The sequence below is a fragment of the Leucopleurus acutus genome (genome assembly GCF_964270905.1).
Source record: "Leucopleurus acutus genome assembly, chromosome: 16".
NCBI lineage: Eukaryota > Metazoa > Chordata > Mammalia > Artiodactyla > Delphinidae > Leucopleurus > Leucopleurus acutus.
In genome coordinates, this window is record NC_139158.1 from 84,268,460 (window position 1) to 84,289,776 (window position 21,317).

Here is a 21,317-nt window from a genome sequence, read left to right on the forward strand (position 1 = left end):
TCCTTCTGTTGGGTAATTTGCTTCAAAGTTTTCAGCCTGGTTGCGAATCCAGCAGAAGAGCCTTCGTGCATGTGGCGTTCTCTGTATTTAGGGCTCTTTCTTCAGGATAGATTCTGAGACATGAAGAAGTGCAACGTTCGGCACCTCTTGAAAAATAATGCAGCATTGCCATTCCGGGGGCTTGTGGTGATTTAAAGTGCTCCTAGCAATACACAAAGGTGTTTGATTTCACCACTCCCCCTGGAGGAGTGGGAAATGAGATAGAAGATCAGCTGGGGATGAGGAGAGAGCCTGGCAGTGCTCAGTGCCCAGTCAAATACAGTGAACGTCTCACCTTCCCATCTGTCCTAAAGGTCCAGGTAGAATCCCAATCCCATGTTGACCCAGCAGGCCACCTGTCTCTGGGGTTTAGTCTCGTAGACCAGAGGAGACGTGAGCACAGAGTTGGCCTCCCTGCCAAGCAGCTGTGCGAACTTCACCCTCTCAGCAGCGGATTCCCTGTAAGTCTCTGACCAAGAGCGTGTCCTGGGAAAGTGAGCTTTGCGTCAATCATTTAGACCCTGCTCTTGCTTCAGAGTCGGAATCATCTGCTTAATTACTGCTGCAGATAACCAGTGGGTTCTGCTGAGCTGGCCACAAGTGTGCGCTGGGAATGGCGGGCTCTTTCCTAAGTCCTAGTGGGGCTTGTTTGTTTCGTGGAGATGGTGCAGCCCCTTGCTCAGTGGCCGTTTTGATTTGCTCTCAGAGAATACAAAGCTGTCCCCCATCAGAAACATACATCCTCCCTCTCCATAGAGGATCCTTCTTCCGTATCAGACCAGGTGCTCCCAAAGTAAGCTCCTTCCTGGTGGGCAACTCAGCAACGACGTACCGAGAGAGATGGACAGTTCAGCTGAGCAACAGAACCTTAAGCTTTGTTAGCAGACACGTGTCTTCAAGTTCTGCCTCTCTCATTGGCTCGTGGTGTGAGCTCAGCCTGGTGGCTGGAACCCTCTGAGCCTCACTTCCCACATCTGTAAAATGGGGACAAAGGCTGTCTCTGCCCCCTAGGGCTTCAGGCAGAGCACTCCGTGTGCTCTCCCCCTCCTCGCCAGGGAAGCTCAAAGGTAAGTCACAGTTCCCTCTAAGCTGCGATGCCTTCTCCTTTCTCTCTTAAGCCTGGTTGAAAGCCACAGAGTCCAGAGGCAGCCCAGGGAGGTGGCCCAGCCCTGCTTTTCTCTGAATCTGGCAGAAAGGAAGGATAGAAACCCAAGGTCCAAACAGGCAGCCCGGGGGCCAAGTTTAGCCTGTAGATGTGGTTGGTTTGGTTTGAACGGTGTGTGTGTGTGTGTGTGTGTGTGTGTGTAACTGAACGAGGACTTAACAGCTGGGGGATTCTACACAAACATCTGGACTTCTGGCACGGCTTGAAAACCTCAGAGCTTCAGGCAATGCTGAGCTGCCACAATGGGCCTCTCTTGAGGACAAGGTTTCCCTCCATTTTGTTCACTGCTCTGTTTCCATGGCCTAAAGCCATGCTTGGAGGTGTTCTCGATTTGCAAAACTGGAAGAACGGATGGCCAAGTGCTGGCCGCCCACTTTGGGCAAGACCCACCCTGTCCAGTGTGTCCAAGCCCCCGCCCCCTGCATGGAGAGCTCACACCTGGTCCACCTTCACACACCTGTGTCCCCAGACTGGCCTCTCGGTAACAGCCGTGGGCATAAAGTGTGTGTCCTTCATTCTAAAATGTGGTCCATCAGACCCCAGCTAGAAACGCTTCCAGAAATTCCGCCGCGAGGAAGCCTAGGTGCCTGCGGCTGTGACCACAGCTCTCACGAGAGACCGCATTCTGGGGCGGGGTCAGGCAGACGTCATTGGCTGCCGTTGCCAGGGCAGTGCCCACGGTGTAGTGTCTGTGCTGCGTGGACAAAGAGAAGGGATGTTGTTTAAGGGGCCAGCAATGCTCCTCTTATTGTGCATTTTCCAGGGAAAATGAGTCTCGGACCCCCAGTTAGAGGCAAAAGCCGTACAACCCACGTCCAGATGTCCCTGTGTTCTACCATCCAGAGCAGCGGTTCTCCGCTGGGCGTGGTTTTGGCAATGTCTGCAGACATTTTGGTTGACACAACTGGGAGGAAGTTCTGTTGGCCTCTAGAGGGTAGAGACCAGCGACGCTGCTAAACATCCCGCGGCGCATGGGGCATCCCCCATGGCAGAGCATGGCTGGGCCGCAGCGTCTGCGGCGCCGGGGCTGAGAAGCCCTGTGCTAGGGCCACAACACCTGGTGCTCCCCCAGCCCGCTTCATCGCTGCGGGCCTCGGCCCACCGCCTCTCTGAGCCTCAGTTTCCCGTCTCTAGTTCGGGGATGATAGGAAGGCCCATCCCTTGTGGACACGTGGCGCTGTAAACGAGATAACCTGTGTGCCGGTCCCAGGCGTCCCGGGAAGGCAGTAGTCATATAGCGCTCGGCTGCGAGCTAACTGTGACCTCAGGCTTGTCACGTGCCCGCTCTGAGCCTCAGTTTCCCCACCTGGACTCTCCCCATCAGGGAGAGTGATATCGCACCCTTCTGGGATGTGAGATTAAACAGGACTCTGCCCGTGCTCGGCACACGGCACGTGAGGATAACCGTGAGCGTTGCCGTCTGCCTCTCAGCCCCTGCTCCTGGCTTCCCCTGGCACCGCTGTGCCTGAGGTGCAGCTCCCGGCCTCTCCCCCTGCCCTCACAGACGCATTCCTCATCCACGAGGTGGGTAAACCCACCCCGACCCACATTCTCCAGGAGGATTCGGGAAGTCCGCTGAGTCTGACCTTTGGTGGACGGACAGCTCACAGGGGAGCGGGGAGACAGTGGATGGGCTTCCAGGAAGAGATGGGCGTGGCTTAGTCTAGGCTGGTGTTGATGGGGGTGGCGAGGAGGGGACGGAATTGAGAGAGATCCTGACGGCAGAGCCCAGCGGAGTTGCCAGTGGATGGTGTGGTCTGTCCCAGAGAACTGTGAGGTGTCCGGGGACGGGAGCGCACCTCGTTTCACTGGTTTCTCCCCAGCGTCTGAGTTGATATGGTTTGTGGATTTAAATAAGCTGGGAGCTTTCGGGGCCTCTGTCATCTTCTCATGGTTTATATGCCATTGTGACAGGAGTGTCCTGAGACTGGGGTGGGGTCTCCCTCCCACCTGAGCCTCTTTGGGTCTCAGTTTCCCCATCTGTACCATGGGGATGGAATCCCTCCCTCCATGGCCTCTTGTGAGGATTCAGTAAGACCTGGTATTGGAAGACCCGGCAGTGATGGGGTCCCTGGAGCACAGATGGGAGGAACGTGATGATGAATCGTCCTCGTGAGAGCTGGTCCCAGGGGCGCTGAGTGCCTCCTGGGAGCCTGGCACCACGCTCAGCGGCGTTTCTGCTGTTGACCCCGTCTGGCTCAGTGACTTGGCCTGGGTCACTGCTCACAGCCGGGTTCCGGGGCTCCGCGTGTGGCAGGTGCACAGCTGGCTCGGGAGCTCCCGGGAGCAGGCCTTGTACCTGACCTTGCTTGGTGCTCCCTTGGGACTGCCCTGAGCTGGACAGTGATTCGTGGACCCTGGATGTCGGCACCTCGGCGCTGCGGAGGGCCGCCCCCAGGCCCGGGTCAGACAGGAGTGGCTTCTGTGCCACCTCCTGACATGTGGCCTCGGGAGCTCATTTTACCTCTTGCTGCCTCAGTCTCCCCGCCAGACAGAAGTGCCCGCCCTCAGGACGGTCACGAGTGAGGGTGAGACCAGGCCTGGCAAAGGGGGCCCGGCGCTCCCGCCCCCCCCCCCCCCCCCGCCTGGCAGCCCCGAGCTGCCTGCGGAGCTGCTTTGCATGTGAGTCGAGGGAGAGTGAACCGTGTACGTTTCCGTCCTCTGCCTTCAGCCGAGATTCCAGTCCTCAGTCTTCCTGACCCTGAAAAGGGGCAGAAATTGGCTGCGCACTTCAGCTGTAAGCACGTCGGGCTGGCCCCTCCCCGGCAGGATGGCAGAGAGGTCCCATTAGCAGGGCAAGGCCTCTTTTCTGAAAGGCAGCAGCAGCCTATCCGTGGCTGCTGGAATTAGAGGTTTCCAGAGAGACCCCAAACGTGGCTAACTCCCGAAAAATGTTCCGTGTTCGTGTGCTTTGCTCCAGGACTGTGTGAGGGGGCCTGACTCTCCTCTGAGCCCTGCCCTTGGGATTGCCTCCCCACCCCCCGCCCCCCCCCCCCCCCCCCCCCAGCTCTTGGTTGGAGCCTTTACTGTGTGATAAGCACTTTGCTTACCTCACACCAGCCCCGGGGAGGGGGATCCACGCTGTACACTTGGGGAAACGGAGGTACACAGTGGGGCGTGAAGCCCTGGCTGCGATGTGGTGGACACAGAACTCAGGCCCGGGTCAGCCTTGCTCCAGAGCCCGGCCCCCAACACCTGGGTGTTTCCTCCATCAGCAGGAAGGATCTGGGCCCCTCTGGGTGTGCAGTGAAGCGGACTCAATAGCAAGACCTTCACTAATCAGCTCCTGGCCCTGGCCTAAACCGCTGACAGCCTTATTGCCCCCTTTGCAGGTGAGAACACTGAGGCCCAGAGGAGTTGTTGCTTTCCCGAGCTGACACCGTCCTGAGGTGGTGAGGGCGGGATTCAGACCCAAGCTCCTTTCTCTAGATTAGAAACCCCAGCCGGGGACAGTTCTTCCCCCTCCAGGGGACACCACAGTGTCTGGAGACACCTGGGTCGTCAGAATTGGGGCTGGGGGCTTCTGGCATCTCACAGGGAGAGGTCGGGGTGCTGCTGGACGTCCTACGATGCACGCTGTGGGCCCCCGATGCCAACAGTGCTGAGGCTGAGAAACCCCGCTCTGGGCCCCTCCTCGCTGGGCGGTCACCCCTAAGCCAGCCATAGAGGTGCTGGGCCTTCAGCTGAGCCTCCCCTTCCGTCTGCTGCCCATCCGGGCCTGGAGTAGAAGGTGCAGTGAGGGTCCCTGCCGTCAGCACCTTTTGACCGAGGTTGGAGGTCAGAGTCCCATTCTCCTGCCATGGTCCCTCCAAGCTGGGCTCCGGGCAGCCTCCCTGACCTAAGCCTGCGGCAGCCATCTCGTGACGGTGCAGGGCCAAGGTGCCCTCTCCCCAAGGTCAGCGTGGCAGCCGTGGGGGTAGAGGAGGGCACCCCTCTAATCGATGGGCCCCGCCTAAGGCCAGGAGAAGTTGCTGGCGCAGTGGTTTTGAATGTGGGACTTAGGGCTTTGGTTCTGGTGACTTCTGCCAGACTGCGGCCAGCTGCTGGCCTGGGCAGTGTCCTGCCAGCGCTGGGGAGCAAATCGTGGGCACTCAGCAGAGCAGGGCGGGCTTGGTCCATGAGCTGACTGCTCAGGCCCTGGGCCACTCTCCGCACCCCATCCCCACCTGCACTCGTGTAATGTCTGCATGTAGAAATGTTTACAGATAATAATGGTGTTCAGCCCCAAAAGGCAGACAGGAGCGTCCTGACAATTGCAGTGCGGCTCCGGCTTGGAGCTTTTCTCAGGGAGCTGAGCTAGTCCGGAGCGCTGCAGGGCTGTTTGCCAGTCACTGCCTCCGAGGGAGGTTTGGAGAGACAGGATCCAGGCGCCTGCAGGGAGACAGAGTTCCCTGGGAGAATGAGGACCTTAATTCAGAGCGATTCTTTGACCAGAAGGTAAGTGGGATTCCCCCAGACGCCTCCGAAGGAGGGAGGGGTGTAGGCGTCTTTGGTAGGGGAGGCCTCTCAGGAAGGCACAGACTTTGCAAAAGTGAACAGAACCAGGGCCAGCGGAGGGGGAAAGACTGCCCCGCCCCGCCATGAATCAGATGGCCAGGTTGGGAGTCTGGGCTGAGAGATGGGTGTGCCCTCCTCCCCACAGATGGGTCGATTTTATGTGTCTGGTGGGTCAGGCCAGGATTAGCCAGCAGTCCTGCCCTTCAGCCACAGAGACCAGAAAAAGAGTCTTTTGTTTCCACAGGAATGCTATTTTAACCTATTACTTCTGGGCTAAAAATAAAAATCCCACCTGGATGCCTTTTCATCTCCAGCTTGTAAGCTGATTCCCAGGGAATAATAGATGGTCGTCGATGTGCATTTTGACTGCATGGGGTCCTATTCTGAAGCCAGGTTTTGTCAAAATTCAAAGTAGGGGAGGTTTCCAGCAGTGGAGGTTTAAACCTTCATTTAGCATCAGGGAAGAAGATGGCACAGTCAGGAGGCATTGCACTTTGGGGATCTCCACCACAGAATCCCTGCTTGGGAGGCGGGCCGTGGGGAGGAGCGTACATTTTGCTTTTCTGTGAGTTTGCATTTAGCATAGTTTTTGGATTTGGGGTTCTGAAAAATGGTTTGCCGGTGAGGTTGGATATCTGAAGTTGGGGCCAAAGAGGGAAATGGGGAAACTAATTCTGAGTGGTAAGATGGGTCGTGGGAAGTTCTTGAAAGCAAAATTGGTTCCCGACTGTGCCCTGCTGTCTTTCTAAGCTGCAAGTTTTGGGCCCCAGAGGGAAATGGTGATCTGTATCCTAATTTCTTCAGGAGACGGCAGTTGTCTGAACGCCAAATCCCCTCCCCTGAAACGCTTGCTTTTTTTCTTAGCGGGGGTGGGGGTGGGGGGGTGGGGAGCAAAGATGGTAAGTTAGCAGTCCTTTTGTGGGATGTCCTTGGCATGTTACGCTGTGCGGATGAATTACAGATTTATGCAAATTCATAATGATGGTAACCACTTACAAAAATCTAAGCGTAACAGATCATTAAAAAACACCGTGCTTGAAGTTCCTTCAGAAATCATCAAGGGTATATTGTTTGATTAAGGAGAGAAGGGAACACTTGTCCTAGAGCCATCATGTCAGCTGTCACCTAGGTGTGACTCTCTGAGAAGCAAATATTCCCAGTAAGACACGCTGCAAATTTGCTGCTGTTTAGTTTAATCTCACAACTTTTACCAGGCGAGCTGAAAGAAGAAGCCCTCATGAAAGCGCAGTTTCCTTACCATAAAGGACCTTCCCTCCAGAGCCACACCCATGGGTGGCTTGGCAGTTTGTAGTTCTCTGTCCACATGGAGTAGATATAGACTTTCTTTTCCCTGTATTATTATTATTATTATTTTGGCATTAACTCTTTGGTTACCAGGCAGTTGAGCCCTGAGTCAGTACGATTGGCAGCCTGTGACTTATGCGATTGTTAATTACATTGTTGTTACATAAGGCAATAGCTTTACTTGTGGGGTGACTGACTGCTGGTACCTTGCAAGTGCAGAGCATTCTATTTTTAGACTGTAAAGTATCATCCTGGGAGCAACCTGCTCACTCCCGCCTCCCCTGGGGCCCTTCGCTTTGTACCCATGGAGCTGTGGGCATGAGGGCACATGGTATATGGACAGAGCAGCCAGCTTCTTGTGTCCAGGGACACAAGAAGGGACCTAAGGAGTGGCCAGAGGCTGTTTTTCTTTCTGGTCCTGGAGTTGATGAGCCAGAGCCCTTTCTGCTTAGCCTTGTGGTGTTATTTTTAGCTCCCTTTCTTCATTGCTTCTTGACACAATTTGACATGTCACAGCAGAATCCCATCTACTTGCAGAGCTTACTGTGTTCTGCAATCTGTTTTTTGTGGGGCAGATATAATCTTTGCCTGAGCATATTGTATTGTCGTTACTTAGGCGGGAGGTTAAGATAATACCCATTAACTTCAAAAGATACATGCAAAATAAAATCTAACGGTTTATTTTATTTCTGTGCTAATTTCCCGGCTGGCTGGCTGGCTGGCTGACGTGAGCACCTGGATGGGAGGGAGGGAGTATTCTTCCAGCTGTTGGCTCAGAGGGCAGAGAGCAGTGGTCCAGAGTTTGAGAACCTGCATCAGAATCCCCCGGGGAGGGGGGCAGGGCTTGTCACAGGAGCCATTGCAGCCCCACCTGCAGAGTTTCTGATTCTGCAGGTCTGGGATGGGTGTGAGAATTTGCATTTCTAGTGTATTCCCAGGTGATGCCCCTGGTCCGGACCCCTCTTAGAATCACTGATGTAGAAACACAGTGAAGGTCAGTAAATAATTAGAGTGGGGAGAAAAGGCCTAATTCTAGAGCCAATTTAGAAACTGTTCAGAAGCAGAGCAGGAGGTTTCTGTTGGTTTGTATCCTGTCCACATGGTTGAAGATGAACTTGATAGGAAACGAAATGTTTACAGAAAAACTCTATTTCACAAAAAGACTGAGTATTAGATGATCCAGGGACTTAGTTGGTTGGATGTGACATTACTTCAGGGGGATAAGGCTGAACTGTGGAGAGGTGAAGTGTCACAGTTTTAGACCACTTAGAGATGGTTCAACAGTGCCCACGGTCTGTAAGAGAAGTACGTGTGAGTAAATATATGGAACACATAGAACAAAATATTAAGAATTGCTGAACCTGGTGGTGTTCATTATATAGTCTTAACACTTCTCTGCAAGTTCAAACATCATATTAGCACGTTAGGAGCAGTAATAGGGCTGAGGGCTCATCTTGTCTTTTTTGTGTGTGCCTGATGATGGGTGTTTAGAGCTAAGTTGCTCTGGGTGTGTCGGGCATGTGCGTGGACACACACGCAGCCCCGTCGCTGTTACAGTTAGTCCCTGGGACACGATCATGCCCCTGGTTCATGTCTCTTTCGAGCTGTCTTACTGGCACTGGTATAAAGTTCCTTCCTGGAACTGGGCTTCTTCCCTCATACATAAGCCCCCTACTGCAGTTGCGCCCCTGTGTTGTTAATAGAAGAATTCCATAAGCTCAGGACCTGTGACACTGCGGGGAGAAGCTCCTAGAACCTGACTGGGGACAAAGAGGTGGGTGGAATTAGTACCAGCTGGAGAGCTCTTCTCCCGGAACAAAAGGGTGGCCTGGAGTCGAGGCTCAGGGCTCTCGCGTCGAGGGGGAAACACGGCGCAGGGGTGTGTGGGGTCAGGCGCCCACCGTGGGCCCCGCGAGTCGCTGCCACCAGGCCCTAGGACTGTCTCCTTTCCTTCCTTCCTCCCCTTCCCATCTCTCCGTTTTCTTTCCTTCTTTTTCCCGCATGGCTTCTGATCCAAGTAAGTAGCACAATAGGAATCCAGAAAAATTAAATTTCACCCTGGGAAATAAAGCACCTCACCTGTGTCTTCCCAGCAGCCCCCCCCCCCCCCACACCACGGGTGAGCACACAGCGCGTGCTGGCTCTTTGCCCATCTCCCTCATCCTCACTAGGGCCTGGAAGGCAGGTCCTACCGTTGCTGCCATTTGACAGATGGGCAAACTGAGGTTTAGAAGTGTAAGGAAGTTGCCCCTCATCCCAATCTTGAGCCCATTGACCCCCAAGCCCACATTCTTCCCCACTAATGTGGTGGGGAGAGCAGGGCAGGGCAGCCCCTTCTGGGCTCTGCTGCCCACCCTCAGGCCTGGCTACTCACTCCCTCGAGGGAGGGTAAGCAAGTGCTCAGCCTTGGGGCTTGGAGATAGACCGGCCGGGTCTGCGTCTCTCGGCGAGTAATTCATGTGAGCTTCCAAACAGGGGGTACTTGATACAGGGACCGTAGGCCCACACTGATGAGAATATTTACTGTGTGGCCTGTTGCAGAAAAAGTTTGCTGACTTGTGATTTTTCCCATGAGGTAGCTGTCTGGGTGGAGATCAGACACACACACCACACAGAGGAAATGCAGCAAGATGTTAACAATTGTGGATTCTCGGTGGTGTATATATAATTGTTCATTTTACTATTTTTTCTACTTTTCTGTATGTTAAAAAAATGGTAAGACATTTTGATAACTGTAATAGTGCTGACCCCCAGGTCTCTAGAGGAATGCCACAGGGCTCTATCCTAAGTCCTGCAACATCAGTATTTGCCTTAACAACTTGGCAGGTTAACAACTGGGTAGACGATGGAATTGATAAAATCATTAACAGTGTGACCGACGTACTCAGGAGTCCAAGAGGCAAACATATATCTCAGCAGACCGCTTGGGAGGCTGAGACGACAACAAGTTTCATGTTGCTAAACTTCAAGCCCCCAGATTAGATTCACAAAGCTCACTGCCCAGGCCCCACCGGGAGTAGCCGTGGGTGGGAATCTAGCCTCTTCATTGAACTAAACCGATGTCTGCTGCCCCAGAGTGTGGGCACTGTTCTGGCTGTCGGGATATCGGTGAGCAGAGCAGGTATGTTAGCTGGTCCCTGGGGGCCTGCATCTGATGGGAGAGGGGCGGCAATAGCCAGTACCCATCGCCGGTAGGGAGTCACCCCGCACGCTGGTAATAAATGTTGTGGGAAATTGACAGGGGAAGGGAGGGCAGGGGGACGGGAGCCTACATGTGGTGGGCGGGAGACAGCTGAGTGTTTGAATCAGGGTGGGCATCACTGACGAGGTGACATTGGAGCCAGAACTGGAGGGCAGTGAGGAAATGAACCATTGGATATCGGGGGCAGGGGGGCGGGAACCATCAGGGCAAAGGCCCCCTGTGGGAGCCCCCGGGGGTCCAGGAGCTGTAGGAGAGAGCCGGCAAGGTCGTAGGAGGGGGCTGCCAGGACTTTGGGTTTTGTGCCCAGTGTGCCAGGAGCCATCGGAGGGTTTGAAACCCAGAGACTTGAGATCGGACGTAGGATTTCGGGGACCCCCAGGCCACTGTGTGAGGGCAGGCAAGGGTCAGGGAGTCAGGCCAGTCCCGAGGTCACTGCTGCGATCCAGGTGGAGATGGCAGTGACTGACCACGGCAGGGCAGAGGTGGGCGCAGGTAGAAGGTGGAGCCAGTGGGATCGGCCGAGGGAGTGACCAGGACGGGAGGGCTGAGGGTGACCCTCAGCTTCTGTCCTGAGAATCAGGAGGACGGAATTCCCTTCCTGGCCTTGGAGGGGACGGCCGTGGGTAGAGCAGGTTATGGGGGAGAGAAGTTCATTTGGGCCACGTTGAGCTTGAGGTGTCAGTGGGACATCCACGTGGACACAGCAGGTGGCACCTGGTGGCCTGAGCCTGGCGTCCAGTAAAGGGCTGGGCAGCAGCTCTGCATCTTGACGGCTCTGTGTCGCGGATGTGGCAGATAGACCTACAGCACGTCCTCTGATGAGCCCTCTCCCAACTCACTTGTCTGCCACCTTTAGGGTACTTGGCTGAATATTTCTTTTAATTTTTTTTTGTTTTTTTTTGTTTTTGCGGTATGCGGGCCTCTCACTGTTACGGCCTCTCCCGTTGCGGAGCACAGGCTCCGGATGCGCAGGCTCAGCGGCCATGGCTCACGGGCCCAGCCGCTCCGCGGCATGTGGGATCTTCCCGGACCGGGGCACGAACCCGTGCCCCCTGCATCGGCAGGCGGACTCTCAACCACTGCGCCACCAGGAAAGCCCTCTTTTAATTTTTATTAAAAGAAAGTCTATTTATTTTTACCTAAAACTCGTTTTAAAAGGAAATCTTTTGCTGCGACTTCAAGTGGGAAACCACTTGCTTTTAATAAAAGGTAGCCTTAAAAGTAAAACAATGACTATAAAATAACATTTAGTTCAAACTAGACATGACCTCGCACCAAGGTCTCTGACCCAGAAGACCCTCTGTACTTGTTAAAACACCAAGATCTGCAAGGGTAGGGGGGCATCAGAATCATCTTAGCCCCGAACTAAGACTCTCCCCTACTGTCCTCTGGAAGAGTAGAGGGGAATTGAAAAGGGACTAACTTCTGTTACTTTGCGCTGGGTCCATGAGCCCCCGAAAATCACCTTATCACCCTCGTATCTGTGCCTGGATCTTTCTGAGCGAGCAGCTGATAGGTGGAGCGTGTATACAGTAGTGGAGCTTAGGGTCTAGCTTGACCCTCTGCTCAAGGTTGAGTTCCCTTTGAGATGCTGTGTTTTCTGGAGGACTTTGGCAAACTGGAATTTGCAAGAACACTGAGAGGGACTGTGGCTGTTTATTCTAGAACAGACTGAACGGATAGCAACCCTGGAAAGAAAGGGGGGGATTTGTCCCTCCTGGTTCCAGAGGGTGGCACTGGGACCTACAGGGAGGCTACAGCAGACAGCTTTCAATTCCCTCTGAGCGCACGCTTCCGCTCTGAGAATTCTCATTGGAGCTTGTGTTTTTAAATTAAATCATCCGCTTCCTGACTCATCTCTTTCCTCTGGGGTGTTGCTTTTTCCTGTTTCTTGTGGTCTCTTTTTCACGTTGCAGCCTTTCCTGCAGTGCCATGGTTGGCCTTTTCTGAAGCAGCAGAGAGCAGCAGAGCGCACAGGGGCCGGGGGCGCCTGCGTCACAGATTGTGCCTCAGGCTGTCCTGGTCTGGAGCTGGCCTTTGTGCTGAGGGCTCTTGCAGATGCTTCTCGTTGCGCGTGGTCTGGGGGCAGGCGCAGGGGGCCCAGTATTCTGTGCCTGGGGGTGGGAGCTGTCTGTGTTATCTGTGGTCCTCCCTTTGGCTGATGGTGAGAAAGGAGTTCGTCGTCATGGGAAGCGCGTAAGCAGAATCCGGGGATGGGAGGGCTTCTGGGCCTCTGAGCTCCTCCTGTTGTGCGTTTGGATAGTTTCGCCTCTGCGACCTCTCCTTCAGAACTCCTTCCCTCGGTGCGGAGCGTCTGGAGCGTAGTGTCTGCTGACCTGCTGTCACATCCCGCCCAGCCCCAGTCGGGCTCTGAAATGTCGAATGGGTGGATGGGTGGGTGGGTGAAAATATCTGCCGCTGAAGCCAGCTGCCTGACGCAAGGCCACCGAACCCAGCTTGGCCCCCATGTCCAGCCTCCACGCCTCAGCTGGAATGTCCTCATCGCTCCCCCCAGCTCTCCAGGTCCTGCCTGTGCAGCCAGGACCCCTGTTGTATGAAGTCTTGACCCGCCACCTCCACCTCAGCCCCCTTTGTGGCCCCCCTGCTACCGTCCTGTGCCCACCCACTCTCATTTGGCTTCTCGTGGTCTCCCTGCTACACATAGCCTTCTAGCCCCTTTCACCTTTCTTTTTTTTCAAAACATCTTTCTTGGAGCATAATTGCTTTACAATGGTGTGTTAGTTTCTGCTGTACAACAAAGTGAATCAGCTCTATGCATGCGAATATCCCCGTATCCCCTCCCTCTTGCGTCTCCCTCCCACCCTCCCTATCCCACCCCTCCAGGTGGTCACAAAGCACCGAGCTGAAGATGTGACACATATATACAATGGAATGTTACTCAGCCATAAAAAGAAACGAAATTGAGTTATTTGTAGTGAGGTGGATGGACCTAGAGTCTGTCATACAGAGTGAAGTAAGTCAGAAAGAGAGAAACAGGTACCGTATGCTAACACGTATATATGGACTCTAAAAAAAAATGGTTCTGAAGAACCTAGGGGCAGGACAGGAATAAAGATGCAGACGTAGAGAATGGACTTGAGGACACGGGGAGGGGGAGGGGAAGCTGGGACGGCGTGAGAGAGTGGCGTGGGCGCATCCACACTCCCCGCTCGCCTTTTTTCACATTCCTTGAATTTGTCAGATGATTTCCTATGGCTGCTCGTCCTGTCCCTTCACTAAGGACACTGTCCCCTGTCTTGTCACTGTCCCTGTTATTTTGGGGGTCTCGGGTTAAATGTCACCTCCCCTCTAACCATCCCATTTAAGGTAGGTCCCCCCACCCACGTTCCATGGGGTGCTTTTGTCTGCTGATGAGTTGTGTTTGCGCCAACCAGAATGTGCCCGTCACAAGGCTGTGGGCCTTGCCTGTAGTTTCCTCCGCTGCTTGGAGGGAGGCCACCAGTGACTGTCTGTCTGTTACCAAACCACCCTCAGGTCCTCTTGCCCACGTGCAGTAAAGCCAGTCCACTGACGCTGGGTTGTGGTGAAGGAAAGCACAGCGTTTATTGCAGGCACCAAGCAAGGAGCTCTGGGCAGCTGGTGCTCAGGAAGCCCGAACTCCCCAGTGGGTTTCAGCAAAGCATGTTTACAGGCCAGGTGAAGGAGGGGGTCCCAGGGCGTGTGATCAGCTCGTGCACAATTCTCTGATGGGTTGATGGTGAGGTTACAGGGCGGTGTCACAGGGGTTAACAGAATCCTCTGGTGCCAGGAGGTCTGGGGGCCGTGTGCTCAGTATCATCAGGTCGTTAATTTCTTCCATTTGGTGGTGGTTTTAGCACCTGGTAAACAGCTCAGGAAACGTGCATCAGATGCTTTTATCTGGGTGCTTCAGAGAGGAGCTAAAGCAGAGGATATGGGGGCGGGATCTGTCCCGAGAAGGCCCCATAGGGTCCCTCGGGGTTATGTGTTGGCTGAATGAATGAATGAAGGAACACACGGACTGTTGAACCACGGTGCGAGGGGCTGCATCGTTCACACGGCGTGAGGTGTGGGCTGCACCCTATGCCTCACTTCTCCTCTGTGTTTTCCCTCTGAATTCATAAGGTGCCGGCCTCAAGGGCAGGAATGCCAGCTCGTGCCGTGCAAGGTGTCAGGTTCGTAGGTGCAGCGCCATGCTATGAATGAGACTGAAAGGGGATGAGCAGAGGGGGTCAGGGTCGTGGTTCTGGACGTCACGTGATCCTGACTCCTACTACTCGTGAGCCCAGTGACCTCGGCCAACTTTATTTTATCCCTCAGTGCCGCAGTCTCCTTATCTGTAAAATGAGAGTGATAATAGTACCTGTCTTAAGGGTTGTTGGGAAGATTAAATGAGTTGGTTATATTTCAAGGTCTGGACCAGTGTCAGTGTCTGGCACATGGTAATTGCTGTGTAAATGGGGCTGATTTGATGATGATGATCGATGATGATGATAATGTTTTGTAATAGATTTAAAATGTGGAGTAGCAGAGAATTAAAGAAAAGGCTAGCGAACTAAAGAGAGGAAAGCCAGGATCCGGGAAACGTTTGCCAGGGAGCGCATGAGCCCTGTTTGCAGTGTCAGGTGGATTCAGACTCATGAACTTTACTGAAACTGAAATGTACTGAAGCTGATGGCAGGATCCATTTCCCAGAGCATGGACGCAGCCCCCAGCAGGTGTCAGAGATGATTTTCCAGCAGTGCGTTTCACATTCTCTGTGGAATAGGACCTGTTTAAAAATTTCCAATATGCTACAAACTATTTTCTTTAGTGCGGAGAGGAACATTGTGGTGCTTCACCCTAAAGGGAAGAGGGTGGAGTGAATGGTACCTGGGACAGAGCCCTACCTTGTTGCCACTGGCTACACACACTTGCCCGGTGGGCAGTGGTCCCAGGTGCCCTGCTGCTGTTTCTGTTGTAACTCAGATGGGGCTTTGACTGTCACGGGATCCCATGGTCGGATGGCTGTTCTCTTTGAATTCTATTTCAGTTTTCTGGTTGTAGATCAAGGAGAAAATTTTAGCTTGTGGCTGGTGTGTCTTTGACACTGGCTGCTGGTTGATTTCTCTTTTCTAGCAAGCAAAGAACTTCCTCAGACACGGGGCCCTGCAAGGGTACAGCGCCTGCCGGAATAGAATTATATCGACTTGTTTCCATTGTAGTTATTTTGTGGCCACTTAACATTTCTGGAAATGGATTCTTTCTTATTAAAGCAGAGGTGTAAAGTTTCTTTAATAGATACATTTATGTAGGTACATAAAGTGAGTTGACTTAAGATGTAAATTATCCTGTAGCTGATTGTACATATATGACAAATATAACGAAAATGGTACAGGAAGGATTCTTGACAGATCTGCAGAAGACGAGTGGAAGGCGGGGTCAGGGAAGTGGGAGTTGATGGAGTGGAAGTTTGGGGGTCATTTGGGGCCATGTGAGCCCCTCCCCAGCTCCCTGGTGGGATAGCATAAAGAACATGCCTGCTCCGCCTTGAACATCCACTTTGGGAGAAGCCACAGGAAGCTGTTATTCTTAGTACCAGAGAAGCCTGGTTTGCTTCATTTTTCAGATTCGGAGAACGTTGTGTCTGGTTTTGTTTCTGTCTTCACCAGGGTTGCTAGGAAGCCCGGCATCCAACTTCATTTCAAACCTCCAATCTTTGCACAGAATATAGTATGTGTTTTGTGTATTTAAGCCAAAATCATGTATTTTCTTTCCTCCTCTAGTTTTATCTCTTTTTCTTTTTTGGATTGCTGTAGGCATTTTTGTAAGCCAGCTTACCTCCTTTTTGGAACACGATGGGGGTGATGATTAAATGCTGGATAAATAAATAATGATGAAACTCTCTTCTGTAACTGTGAGACTGGGGGCAGCTTCGTTACTGGAGCTTCTGGAGGTGATCAGGACCAAGAGGCAGGCAGAGCATCGTAGGACGCGAAGAGCCTTTGTTCTGAGAGGCTCGGGCTGGGTGACGTCACGGTTGTTCTGAACGCTAATTTCTATTATTTGGTGGTGTTCATATCTCAGGCCTCTATTTAAGATACAACATAGATTTCAAGGCACATATTTGCATTCTGTGTGGGCTGAGGTGCCTGGCTTCATTCTCTCTAAATACACCCACACCGCCCCATGGGTATTTTTAAATGCACGTCTTAAGAGCCAACTTTTCTACAGGGAGTGGGCTTATCATTGTGCCAGGGGAATTGCCATGTGGGTTTGCCAGGGCTGAGGGCAGAGACATTAACTCCCTGGGGGGAGAGCCCTTCCCCTTGCAGCCCGTGGCAGGGCTGCCCTGGGGGATCGCTCCCTAGCAGGGCGGGACTCAGTCCCTGGTGTCTGTCCTCACAGTTGCTGGAATGGCCAGGAGGCCAAGTGGCCTGAAGGTCATGTCTGAGGCCAGGTAGGGAGGATGACTCAGGAGAAAGATGGTTTGTCAAATAGTGGAGCGTGACAGAGACAGCAGGGCCTGGCGAGATTGAGTCCCGTGTTTTCTCACGCTTGTCTGAAGATCGTTCAGAACATCGTGGGGATCCCCCAGGGGCCTGCTTGGAATTGAGGGGCGCCAGGCTGTGTGGGCTCCGTCCCCTGTCCCCTCTCATGTGACTTGTTTGGATACTAGGATGCTGTGTGGATTGGTTTGGAGTCCAGACTTGGCCGGTGAGACAAGGGGGAAAGTCCCGCAGTAGCCCAGCCCCCTGACTTGACACGATGGGAAACCGACGCTCAGAAAGGGACCCAAGGCTGCAATTCCTCATCCTCCTGCAGTGTTCCCAGGGGATGACGCTGAGTCTCCCCTGGCCACTAAAGCCAGAAGCCTGGGAATCAACCTGACTCGGCCTTTTCCCTTCTCACCCTGCATCCCTGCATCCTGCAGGCTCCGCCGCTGAGTACCTCTCAGATCCATCTGCTTCCCATCACCCCTAGCCACGACCACCGAGGTCCAGGCCTCCTCCTGTCTCCTCTGGGAGGATGCAGCTGCATCCTGACCCACCCCTGCTTCCTCCGGTAGGCCCACCTAATTGGGTTTCTGGTGGTAATTGGAGTGATCTTTTTAAACCTCAGATCTCATTATGGCAGTCTCCCAATCCCCGGCCCCCGCCCCCATGTTCTGATCTTGCTTGAAATTTCTCAGGGGCTGCCCATGACTTGTAAGACTAAAGACACCCAAACTCCTCACTGTACCTGTCCTGCCTGCCTGCTCCGGCCCCTCTCTGCCCCTCTGGCCACATGATGGTGTGGCAGTCCTTCCAACCTCAGGACCTTGACACATGCTGTGACCTGCACTGGAACTCTGACGGGTTCCAACCCCTGCAACTTGTATACACACAGGTCTTTCCTGGCGGACTTCTGCTCTTCTTCCCCATCCTAGACCAAGCACCCCATCTTCCTACGGCCCCAGCACGTTCCTGGTCCTTCGGGACACCCAGAACCAACTGTTTGGTGTCTCAGTTGGGGTCCTCTCTGGCTTTCTCTCTCTTACCCACTGGACTGTCAGCTCCATGAAAGCCAAGTACCCCTACCTCATGCCCCCCGAGTCCCGGTGCCTCCCAGGGTGCAGTCAGTATGTGCCGAGGAGACAGAGACCTTAGGTGTTATGTGGAGGCCGTGTGATGTACGTAGACGTCTGAGGTCCAAGCAGGAAGTGTCTTCCTTCTCATAGTCCCGCTAGTAAATCCTTCTTCATTGGGCCACTGAAGCATCATGTTGTGGAGTTTCAGATTCAGGGACCCCAGGCAAGGGGACCATCTTCAGTTCACCATCCCCAGAGCCCCTGCCTTTTGTACCCAGAAGGGTCTCCAGTGCTGCCGGGACTATCACTATTTAACTGATTATTTGCCATCTGTCATAGCGCCAGAGCCTAGCCATCAGAGGTCACCGGTGACGGTCCTGCAGTAGATAAGCTAGTTTTGTTGCAGGAGAGTGTATGCGGGAGGGCGTCCACCCAGGGGCGGGCCTTGGTAGCATCCCGGCCAGGAGGGCTGGGAGGGGCTTCGTACATGGTTTGGGGCATGCGATGGATGATAATAGAAGGAAGGAGGAAGTGAGGCCCAGGATTGGATATTGTCAAGAATAGCCTTCCACTGTGGGGTATCTCAGTGGTCTTTGCTGAGGAGCTGGGAGAACAAATTGGGTGGGGATGTCTTGGTAGGAAAGCAGGATTCATTCATATGAGGGATCCTTTGTACTTTCCATGTGGCCTCATGTGTGTCTTGGTGGAAACCTTGTCTCTCTCCTGCTGGAATCGTCCTCTGATTGTCAACAGGGCTGATTTTCACTTTGCTCACTTCTCTACCATTTTTTTTCTTTCTTCTATTTCATATATTAGGGAGTTTAGCTGTTTGTCTGAGGTATGATTTGCAAATATTTTTTCTTGGTTTGATGACAGTCTTTTGACTTACAGTGATTTTTGTCATACAGAAATTTTCATTTTTATGTAGGGTGAATGTATCAAAATTTTCTTTCTTTTGTGGCTTCTGGGTGTCATGTCATTGTTAGAAAGGGCTTCTGGAGCCCAAGCTTATTTTTTACATGTTTTCTTTTAGTAGAAATAGAATGTTGTACAGGTGAAACTGATATGATGCTATAAACCAATATGACCTCAATAAAAATTTTTTTTTTTAAATAAATGTTTCCTTTTACTTCTTCTATGCTGTCATTTTCTTTTTATGTTTAAAGCTTTCGTAAATCTGGGATTTATCTTGATGTCAATGTGAGGGACACCATCCTACTTTTATTCCAGTTTGCCACCAATTGTTGTAACTCCCTGTATTGAGTCATCCCACTTTCCCCTGATTTTCATCGCCTTCTCTATAAATACATTAAATCCATGTGATTTGAGGTCTGTATTTGGATTTTTCATTTTGTCCCATTGAAATCTGTCTGTTCTCGCAACAAAATCACTTTGTTGTCATTATGATCATGGTATATGAATGTTTTGATAAGAGGGAAGTTTGTTCCTTTCATCTTTATTCCTCTTTCAGTCTTTTCCTGGTTCTTCTTGTTTACTTTTTTCATTTAAATTTTAGCTTGTCTACTACCTGTCTTTTAAACCTCTGATCAATTTCTTACCAGGAATTTAGTCCCACAGGAATGACTGGATTTAAACCTGGAAGAAGGCTTGGAGAGCCCTTGTCTAACTCTCTCGTTTTCTAGAGAGAACAGTGATTCTATGAAAGTGATGCTGTGAGTTAGTGGTGATGAACCAGGAAATCCCCCCATTCCCGTTCCTCAACTCGATTCCCCACTCCCCAGCCAGAGCCTCTAGCTCGAAGGCTGGTCTTGCCCACTGCCAAGGAAACACTTCATCAGCGAGGCTCAGTGCACCCCTACGATGTCAATTTGATCTCAGTCAAAGCACCTCCTTCTGCTACGTTGATTTTACTGGAAAGGATGGAGCTGAGGGATTCAACCTCGATTTTCATTTTGCTATTCACATTCTGAGCAAAGCTACAACGTAGTCAACACCACTTCTTTGTTTCCATGTCGGGAAGGAAGTTTTATTGGAAGGGTCGGCTCCATTGAACTTGTGGGCAAAATCTTAAAAGTCCCCAGGGCAAGGCATTCAGCAAGGAAGTGAGCGGTGTGAGACGGAGTCTGAGGAACAAAGGCCTTGCAAGCATTGACCCAGCGGGGCCGCTGGACTGGAATGGTAATAAATAGAATTGGGTGAGAATCCAGGAGGTCACACGTGGTTCGGTTTCGGAGGCGTCCTTGTTTGTGCTTTGCTTGGAGTGAGCGTTGGCTTATAAATAGCGCCTGGCCAGCTGCCCGATGATGATTTTGACTGTCCCTTGCCGAAGGCCTGTACTGGTAGCTCGGTTGTGAGACTGTCATGGGTCTCTGTGACCTCACTCAGAGGGGGAGAGTAGGCAGTGACAGATGCTGCTGCTATTAGCAATGGACATTTCTGGACCACATGCCCGGTGCCGTCCTCCACATGCTTTGTGAATTAACCCTTTAGTCTTCAAACAACTTTTTATCCCCATATTACAGACGGGGAAACTGAGCCCCAGAGAGGTGAGGGCAGAGCCACCTACTGCCCACAGCTCCCCGCTAGGATGTAGGTATAGGAAAATAAAAACAGCATCAGATATAACCCCACAACCCAGAGATGAGCACTGTTGACATCCTGGTCGAGCCCATGACAGTGTTTTTCCCTCTTTGTATGTGTGTAAGTATGGATTCCATAAACAAAACTGGAATCATGCTGTTTATGCTGTATCCTGTGTTTTAACCTCATGTTACTTTGTGGACGTTTTCACATGAATATCTTAGTGACTGAGTATTTTTGGCTCAGGCATTTTCATCTTACCTCTTGAAGTCAATTTCTATCTAGAAAATGGGGGTGATCACGAGATCAGCCTCATAGAGGGTGTCTATTTTGCTTTGATTTGGGGAGGGTTAAACGAACTCATGCACTTAGCCCCATCCTGTGACATCCGCTCTAAACTCTAGTACATGTGCATTTATTTGGGACGAGAGCAAACAGTGTGCTAGGCTATTTGGAAGGTCATATGTAGAGAGAAATGCTTTGAAGGCTTTGGTACTAGCACAAAATAAAATTAAATGGAGGTCAAATCATAGAGCACTTAGGGATTCCCGAAGTGTCCAGACCGACAGTGGCTGGCTGTAAATTACAGAAGTAACCCAACGGTGCTGCCTCTAAGATTCTGAACACAGCCTCAATTAGCACCAAACAATGGACAGCCAGCCTCTTTTCAGGGCTTACTGAGAGCCTCTAATGAGTGTCACCAGTGGAGGGAGAGATTGGAACGATGACCTGAGATGCTGCCTTTAAGTGTGTGTTGACCTGTCCAGAGGGAGGGACCTGCCCGTTCTCCCTAAGTGGCCGAGCGCGGTGGGAGTCCACCTCGGGCTGTATTTCTTGCTCCCTTGCTGCTTTAGTGATGCTCATCGTACCTAAGTGCAGTTTGTACCCTCAGACTGAGGCGTTTGTATTCCAGCCACTTCGCTGAGAAGGCCCAGGGCGACTCGGTGAATGCTAAGGAACGGCTCCTGCCCTGGCCCAGCCTGTGCCCAGCTCCCTGGGCAGCTGCCCGGTGTGGGGGGGAGGTGGGAGACGCATGCCAA

General features: G+C 52.4%; 1 protein-coding gene across 1 annotated transcript in view; it reads left to right on the top strand.

Moving 5' to 3' along the window:
• PHACTR3 (phosphatase and actin regulator 3) overlaps positions 1 to 21,317 on the top strand; it is a gene marked incomplete at both ends in the record, with an annotated part of 235,305 nt that overhangs the window by 78,528 nt on the left and 135,460 nt on the right. The window lies entirely within an intron of this gene.